Here is a 9,497-nt window from a genome sequence, read left to right as displayed (position 1 = left end):
ACCTGGATGTAAGTGAAAAAAATAACTCTTTACCAAGAAGAAATGCTAATAACAATATTGATAAAACTGGGTTAAGCCAACCAATAAGGAGAAACTCCCCAAGCCCTGCCCACCAGACCAAATCGAGATGGCAGCCCGCCTCCCCCACCTGGAAAAAACACACGTGGCCACAGCACAGAGACAAGATGGCACGTCTTCCACATGGTTCCCCTCGCCCACACCCAGAAAACAGGCAGGAATGGTTGGAGAGTCAGCGCTGGCAGGAAACAGCAGATAGCTGGGATTTGATACTGGCAGACACTTGTGTGGTGCTGGAGTGAGGCTGCGGTGCTAGCACGGGCAGTTGGAGCAGGGCTGCAGACCCCTCACGTGACTGGAAGGATCCACAGCACACCCATTGGATTCAATTATGAGACTTGGTTGTTGCAATTTCAATGTTCATTGGTTGAAGTGGTGTTTGAAAACCTGTCCAAGTGGTGGTTGCAGTCTGGAACTGTCAAGGTAGTGGTGGAAGCCCTGGGAAGCCCCAAAACTGAGAGTTACATGTGATCAGGTTCAAGTGGGAAGGCCTCCCATACTTCCCCTGGGGCAGCAAGTTTCATACTGGATGATGTAATACTGTGAGTCACAGGATACTTAGGAGTCTTTGACACTTTCTAAGATGTTGCAGCTGTAGCTGTCTCTTATGTCCATTATGAGTTCATTATGGTCCATTATGACTCATCAACACGAGATGAATACCTTCAGGCTTGATGTGAATGTCCCAGGGAATTATCACAGTTGAATCATCTGTGTAAGAAAAAAGAAACACTATACCATCTTGCAGGGTTTGCCCCTTTCCTTGTCTTGTTTAACACCCAGCTTGTAGCCTGAGATGTCAAATGTGCACATCTGCAGCCCCTGGCCTGGTATCCACATTTTTACACTGCTGATTAAGCCATCAGCACCAATAGCCCAGTCTCTTACAGGCTGCCACTCCAGGTGAGTGTTTGAGTCATTAATCACTAGCATTCAGTCTCTGTAAAGAAGGCAAAACACCAAAAAGCAGAAAAGGCATACTTCGATAAAAGAGGAAAGAAAAAGTGGATACCAGAACCTTTGTGTAACCCGGAACACTGACAGTTCTAACCAGGTGACCAATGTTTGAAGGAATGGGACCCCTGAAACTATGAAAATCAGGGCGAAAGAGGAAGGTCGTAATACTGCATGTGTAGCTCACCCATGCATACTGAATTGCATCTGTTTAAACAAACCTGCATCCATGCAGCATAACAAAGTTCCTCAGGGATTGGTATTTGGACTGGCACTGTTTAACATCTTTGTTTGTGACATAGAATTGAGTGCACCCTCAGCAGGTTTGTGGATGACACCAAGCTGTGTGGTGCAGCTGACACACTGGAGGGAAGAGATGCCATCCAGATGGACCTTGTCAGGCTTGAGAGGTGGTCCCATGTTAACCTCATGAAGTTCAGCAACTCCAAGTGCAAGTTCCTGCACCTGGGTCAGGGCAATACCAAGCACAAATACAGTCTGGGTAAAGGATGGGTTGAGGGCAGGTCTGAGGGGGAGGATTTGGAGGTGTTGATTGACAAGAAGCTTGACGTGACCCAGCAATGTGCACTTGGAACTGTGAAAGCCAAATATGTCCTGGGCTCTATCAAAAGAAGTGTGACCATCAGGTTGAGTGAGGTTATTCTTCTCTACTCTGCTTTGCTGAGACCCTGCTTAAAGTACTACATCCAGCTCTGCGGTCCCCAACATAAAAAGGGTGTGAACCTGTAGGAGCAAGCCTAGAGGAGGGCCATGAGGATGTTCAGAAGGCTGGAGCACTTCACCTCTCTTATGAAGACAGGCTAAGAGTGTTGGGCTTGTACAGCTTAGAGAAGGGAAAGCTTCAGGGAGATTTTCTAGCAGCCTTTCAGTACTTAAAAGGGGTCTACAAGAGCTGAGGAGGGATTTTTTACAGGGACATGTAGTGATAGGACAAATGGTAATGGCTTTAAACTGAAAGAAGGTAGGTTTAGATTAGATATTAGGAAAAAAATTCTTTACTGTGAGGGTGGAAAGACACTGGAATAGTTTACCCAGAAAAGTGCGTTCCCCATCCCTGGAAGCATTCAAGACCAGATTGGATGGAGCTTTGAGCAATCTGGTCTAGTGAAAGGTGTTCCTGCCCTTGACAGGGATTTTGGAACTAAATGATCTTCAAGGTTCCTTGAAACCCAAATAATTCTATGATTCTATAAGATACTCTCAGAATAAGCTGTTAAGACTGTTGTTGACAGACTATCAGCATCACTCAGTATCTTTTTTCAAATAGGTCAATGCACAAAAGGATTGCATCTTCTGTCTCAATCTCTTGTGTCAGTCTTTTGTCACTTGCCTCCATAAAGAAGACTGATATAAGGCACAGCTTTGGTTAGCAGAGTGCTATTGATTCACCCAGACCCAACCAGGATCTCAAAATATTGACCTAGCACCCTCCCTTCAGACCCATTGCCAACCAACCTCACACCACTGAAAATATCTCATTTCGAGTATCGCTGCTGAGAGGACTGAAGAGCATGATTGCACATGCTTTAATTAAAAGTCACAGATCTGACAGGCTGTGACATCATCTAATATATAGCTTTTCCTTTAGAGCTGCAGATCACCATTTTGTGGGGCTGCACTTTTTCTGAGTTCTGAGCACTGTCCCCGTTCACTGACTCACACTACTGATGTGATGGACCCAAAGTAGTGATGAACTTTGTGAGAATGCAGTGGCTCAGCTGCTGCTTCTGCCAGGTCACTGCGACTCTTCTCTTTTCACGTTTCCTCCTGACTGAACAAGGTTTTTGAGAGGCAGCTGGAGTCTATGATAAGCCAGAGTGAGTAAACTCTCTAATTCAGGAATAGACAGACTTTCTGCCAGTCTATCCCTCTTCACCCCATTTTCTGTCTTCTCCCCACTGAACAAGTGTCTCCATCCCTGCCACAGGCTCATTGTGGTGGTTCCATCTGTATAAAACCTTGTTTGTCAAAAGTCCTGTTCTTGGTTCCCTTAATTCCCCTTACACAATATGATAACTGCAAAATATTCAAAAAGAGCAAGCAGTACAAGCTTGTGTATTTGCCTTCCAAGTCCAAGTCCAAAGTGAAGAGAAATTCTCAAAGACAACAATTTAAAGGACACAGAAGAAAGAGGAAGGGGAAGGGCTCTTCCCCTTCCCGGGGCCTCTTTGTGGGAAGGTAGCTGCCAGGGAAAGGATGCACTGCAACCAGGACTGGAGTCCATTTACAGCATAGGAAAATGCCACAAATGTCCAGAAACATGGTAAGGCAGATGATGACATAAAATACATGGAAAGTTTAGTGAGGAACGTACACCCACATGCTGCTGTTGTCCTCTGTATCTCTATTTCAGGATCCCTGGAAACTCACATCAATCTTGATCCTCCCTGACTCCCATTCTACAAACTTGGGAGCAAGTCTTTTTTGTTATCAGCCTTCAGTGCACATGCTGTTCTTACTTCTCTTTCCCTTATGATATGTGTCCTTTTCCCTTATGACATGTGTCCTTTTCCCTTATGACTCCTCAAATCAATCAGCCTCATTTGGTACTATTTCAAGAGTCTGACCTGATCTGAAATACCTCCAAGAGGCTGGGATAATAAACAACTGTGAGATGATCTGCACTGAAACAGGGTTAACACGTTTTGAATCCTTCTTTTACTCAAAAATATGGTGTTGGCACTTTTAGGAACATGGAAATGGTTTGTTTCAAGTGTCGAATAATATCACTGCCAAAAAGCCACGTATATTAAATGTGCTGGATACTTCTTTCACACTTAGTTAAGACAATATACAGCTCAAGATAGCAGGTACAGAAAACTTTTCATTTAGTCTGACTCCTCTTGTAAATCACAGAACGTAAAAATTCATAGAAATATATTTAAAACTAATGTCCTCACTCACATAGCCAGAGGAGCAGACTTTGTGTCGATATTGGCTTACACCCTTCAGTAAACCCTATTCACCATTATTTTGCAATAGGTGTACATATGTACTTTGTCTGGAAGAGTCAATCCCTAATGTAGACAAATCTTAGGTATTTTGTTAAGATACTATACAGAAGATTGCCATCCTGCAGACAAAAGGGCAGTTTTGGTTTTCAGAGTAGCTGCTTTAATAGTTTTCAGGTAAAAGAAATTTCTTCTGAAAAAAGTTCTGGTTTCCAGTACAATTAAAATTTTGTTTCTTCTTTCAGTATTTATGTCTGGTACGTACTGTTTAAGCCACAGCATAAATTCACAGCAACATCCACTGGCCATATTAGGCCATATTTCTTCTTAGGTCTTTCAAGTGAGAGTATTCTATTGAAGTAAAGTTAGAAAAATTAGCCATTCCAGTTGTTTTTCATATGCTTACATCAAACTGCCCTCCTAGAAAACAATTCATTGGCATGTTGGATTCTGGAAACTTGTCTTTGCTTTTGTTTGCTAGTAGAATACTTTGTTAATTCCAAAGGTTTAGCAAGCACCTTTTTTATCATCAGCGTTTAATTCATCTGTTCTCATTCTATCTGAATAGATGTCTTCTGGTCACTGAGACATAGGACATTGCTTTCACATTCATACATTTTCCCCCATGCTAATTATTTGAAGTGTTCGATACCCCAAATGTAAAAACAGTCATTAGCCTCTGTGGAGTTTGTCAGACTGCACATTGGCAATGGATTTTAGAAAAGCATTTGGGCATGTTCTGAATCTGTAAAACAATGTATTCACCGTTGTACATTGGCCCTGTTCTTTACTGCCCTTCATAATCTTTTACATCAGCATAAAAGTCAGAGCTGACTTCCATGAGTTAAAGATCAGGCTATTAAGGGAAAAAGTAAACTGTAATATGTATTTGACAAATGGAATTCCGGTTTGTATTCTCAGAGTTATCATGACCAAAGTGGGGTTTTTTGTTGTTTGTTTGGGTTTTTTTATGTTCTATTGCTTAGATTCTTTTCTTAACAAGATACAGTGCTACCAGCAATCTCAAACTTTCACAAGTCAGGTTCCTAGAAGACCAGAAGATTGTCTTGAATACTGTCCATTTTGACTATAGTCTGAAACAAAGAGGAAAGAGAATTGGAGAAAGGAAGAGTGAGAGTCTGTGGGTGTGTATATGAAACCCGTTTGAGAGGTGGAGGAAGATCTGTTCTCTGGCCTCAGACCTACCATGTATTTGGAGTGAATAGTGAAGGATGTGTTGCAGCAGGGACTGCATTTGACATCCCTCCTTGCAGAAAGCTGCCCTTTGCCGCTGGCCTGTAGGCACATGCAACATCTAGTTTAGCTCTTACTGGCTGTATGTTGCAAGCTTTGCAATGCAGAGGGAAACACCTTCAGCAGGAAGATCAGCCTGGAAAATATCCTATGACCTCTTGGGTGGTGCATCTTCCTCTAAACTGAGATTTATATCTTCTGAAGATACTAGGACTGTAGATAATTGCTTTGAAACTGATAGAAAACAAATTTTGATTTTTAATTTAAATAAATACACATGAAAAAATAGCCCTATTTTTTCAGCTTGCTGTAGGATACAACAGGCTTACCGAAGTTTTTGTGCTTGTGATAAACAAAGGTCATCAAGCTGGCTACTGAATTATTTCCTTACAAGATCACTTAACTTCAAAACTTCATATTATACAGGTCACATGTTCTAGTGATATTCAGATGGGAATTGTCACTTTTAGACAACTAATATCAGTCATTCTTCTATCTATATTTGGATTACAGGCTCAGGAAAGTGTGATGGCAGTTATTAACTGCTCTCAAGAAATCCACTTGCAAGATGGATTTATTTCTTGATTAATGATGGAGATTATTCAAGTATTAATTCCAGTTTTTTATATTGCAAACTTGATATCATCCTTGTTCTCTCCACCCTTAAAATTACTATGATTACTCTAATTGTTAGAAAGCTATTATTTGATTCAGATTTGCAAAGTAATTATGAGCTAGTAGCACATCTGCCATTTCTTACTAAATTTTGGTATGTATTGTTGTATCTCAATTAACAAAAGATCTACTAGCTGAAGCACTGCTGTATGAATTCTAGTAAGGCTTTCAAGCATTACATAAATTTTGTCCTGATTGATTCTGACTCTTACTGTGTGCTGTTTAATTCGTTGCTTTGCATTTCAGAATTGTCTGTGAACCCGGTGCTTGATGTTTTATGCAATGATTTCTTCATCTGCAGCAATCAGAGATACATCTAGAGTTTTTAACTGATGGAGTATCCTTTATGACATTATTTCTACTTCTGCTTTGTGAGTTGTATTCTCATTACCTTTTTTCTTTGATTGTGTCACAGGCTACAGGGATTAAACAGAATTACAGTTTTTAATCTTATCTTTGAATTAGTACTATTAACATAATGGGATAATTATCTGTACATATCTGGTTTTTCTGTCATGAATATGAGGAGGAGTAAAGGCAGCCAACATACCAACTATTAATACTGGGACATCATTGATGTGCTTTTTACACCAGCTATATTTCTTATATGAAGTTGTTCAACTTGTTGCAAAGTTATAAACCATTTAAGGATGAGATTTTTAGCATTCATAAATATGCACAGGTGCTTGTGTGCACACCCAAACACACACACACACTTCAAATGTCTGCAAACGTTTCTGTACTAGATAAACAATCTCAACAGCCTACTACTGAGATGTTTAAAATATGTCTTGTACCAAAAATATACAGTTAGTTCAGTTCATGTGCAACATTGCTTTCTTAACACTGTAAACTCTTCTGGATTACCAAGTTTAGTTTACATATGTTTTCCATAAAAATACTTTAATGAAGTTTTTAGATGCTATTATCAGACAAATTCCATTTCAAAGAGTCTTCAGGATTTTTTCAAACTCCTCCAGTCTCCAGATTTAGAATAATCTTTGATTCCACTGGTTTTCTTTTACAACTTTCTCTTATTTCAGTAATTTTACTTGCTGGTTTTACACATAAGGATAGTAATTAAAATAGTCCTAGAAAGTTCAAAGTTAGAAAGCAAATTAATGTAATTTGTTGAATCTATATCTGGATTAGGAAGAGTGGAATATATGCTGTTTCAATTTCATTTAATGACTGCTTTAAATGACTATTTAGATATTTTTATTGTCCTTAGTATTTACATACATTACTGTCATATGGGGAACCCCAGCATGTTGCCTGTGTATTAGACTTATTAAATAATTCCATAAGCCTTGAACAGACTGGATTGTGATCCATAGCTTCAGAATTTTTATGGAAGTGAAGCAAAGAGGGATAATAATTTTTCTTCTATAGTGGAGCTGTATATCCCAGGATATAGAGATACTGCTTTTTGAATTGTTATCTGGACTTTTTTTTAATTTGTTGGCTTTTGAAACAGTATAGTATTCTAATTATATTTTTTGGGTTTAAATGTTTATTTTTAAAATGGAATTTCATATTCTGCTATTAATAATTCTGGTCTGAGCACATATGGCTAAGTCTAATCTATTTACAGTACAGATATACATATACATCTCTGTCATGGTTTAACCCCAGCCAGCAACCAAGCCCCACACAGCTGCTCACTCACTCCCCCATCAGTGGGATCAGGGATAGAATCAGAAGGGTAAAAGCTAAAAAACTCATGGCTTGAGATAAAGACAGTTTAATAGAGAAAGAAAAAGCCACACACACAGGCAAAGCAAATCAAGGAATTAATTCACTACTTCCCATGGGCAGGCAGGTGTTCAGCCACTTCCAGGAGAGCAGGGTCCTATCACACATAATAGTTACTGGGGAAGACAAACACCATCACTTGAAAGACTTTCCCTTTCTTCCTCCCCTTTATATGCTGAGCATGATGTCATATGGTCTGGAATATTCTTTTGGTCAGTTGGGGTCACCTGTCCCGGCTGTATCTCCTCCCTGTTTCCCATGTATCCCTTATCTTGTCACCAGTGTGGCAGTACAAAAAGCAGAAAAGGCCTTGGCTTTGTGTAAGCACTGCTCAGCACAAATCCAAAACACAGCCCCATACCAGCCACTGAGGAGATAATTGACTCCATCCCAGCCCAAACCAGCACAATCTGTCAACATCAACACTAGAAGATTGGAACATTTGGATTGCTTGGTACAGATGTGCCTTTCCTTTTAGTCTTGCTTCTACAACAGCAAACTGCTCAACATACATGTTAAATCATTTTATTTAGGGTGAAATTTCTATTTCTCATGTCGAAAATTCTGGTATGTCATTAGAGTAGCTATTTGGATCAGAACTATGCCCTCCTGGGCATGGAGAGTCAGGCAGTTTCTGTTACAAGTTAGGTGGGCCTCTATTCCCTCTCTAGTTGCATAAGTAAGTATATACAAACTGATACATAGAGGTTTAATTTTTTATTAATTTATTCTGGCTTGGCTGTGTCATATCTTTACTAAAGCTTTCTCTTACATGCATTTGGGCAGCATGGAAGCATGGAAACCCTTTCCCAGCAAGCAGATTGATGTCTTTCTTCTTACTAATAAGAGTGAGAAAGCTGTTCTGTTGCAACTCTCTACTTAAAAAAGCAAATGTCTCCAGCTTTAAAATAAAAACAATACTCAGTAAAATAAGCCTATTCTTATGCTATTTTTTTCACTACAAGTTCGAATTTATTTGATTTTTTTCCTGGTGCTGAGGTTTCCACCAGCAAAGTGAACAGAAGGACAGAATAAATGTTGGAGGAGGACAAGAAGAATTAAAGGATAAAATAATTGATGCAGCTGACCAGATCCTCAGCTGTACTAGGAACAGGTAAGACACCGAGGAACCATTCATGGATGTTATATCTAATTTCCTACCAAAACATAGTGTAAATACAGACTAAAATAGTCTTAAATATCTCAGAAGAGTCTGACCTCCAACTTTTTTCGGCCACATCATCTATGCTAACATGTCTTGGAGGCAAGGTGGTACATGGCTACTACAGTGCCTTTCAGCCATTTCAGATGCCTCTTCCAGGGCATTTCTTACGTGCTGCGCTGCACCTTGTCAGGAGCGTGTATTGGCAAGAAGATTCAAAACTTGGTTTATGGTACAAAGATTGTGTTGTTTGACCCACGTCCACATGATACGTTTGGAATGACACTACACCTTAATAACACAGATATAATTAAATTTGTAAGTGATTATCACTGTTTGGTGTATAATATAGATTACGTATGTTACAATTTTTTTCATAGTTTCAACATACACTTATTATATTATACCAACCAGAGAAGATCATAGTTAAAATTATACTTCAAAGAAATTCAAAGATTTAGGTACCAGAGGGCGTATTTAAATGTCAGCCACATCTGTGTCCTATATTGACGCTGTATTGTTTCTGTGTGAACGCAGCATTTTCATTTTCATAATCTCCTTTCCAATTACACTAACTCTCAAAGAAGCTTTGAGTGTTTCCTTTTTTCTTTTTTTCCCTCATGGTGTCACTACAACCTAAACCTAAC

General features: G+C 39.5%; 1 long non-coding RNA gene across 1 annotated transcript; it reads right to left on the bottom strand.

Annotated features, from left to right (window-relative positions):
• Window positions 1-298: 298 nt before the first annotated feature.
• LOC113958923 lies at window positions 299-7,834 on the bottom strand. Its single transcript, XR_003531651.1, has 3 exons — window positions 7,739-7,834; window positions 605-789; window positions 299-516 (listed from the first exon to the last, which is right to left on the bottom strand). It is a non-coding gene; the product is annotated as an uncharacterized LOC113958923 (long non-coding RNA).
• Between the last annotated feature and the right edge of the window lie 1,663 nt (window positions 7,835-9,497).

This window comes from Corapipo altera, unplaced genomic scaffold (genome assembly GCF_003945725.1).
Source record: "Corapipo altera isolate COAL_440 unplaced genomic scaffold, ASM394572v1 1, whole genome shotgun sequence".
NCBI lineage: Eukaryota > Metazoa > Chordata > Aves > Passeriformes > Pipridae > Corapipo > Corapipo altera.
This window is presented reverse-complemented; position numbering and strand designations above follow the sequence as displayed.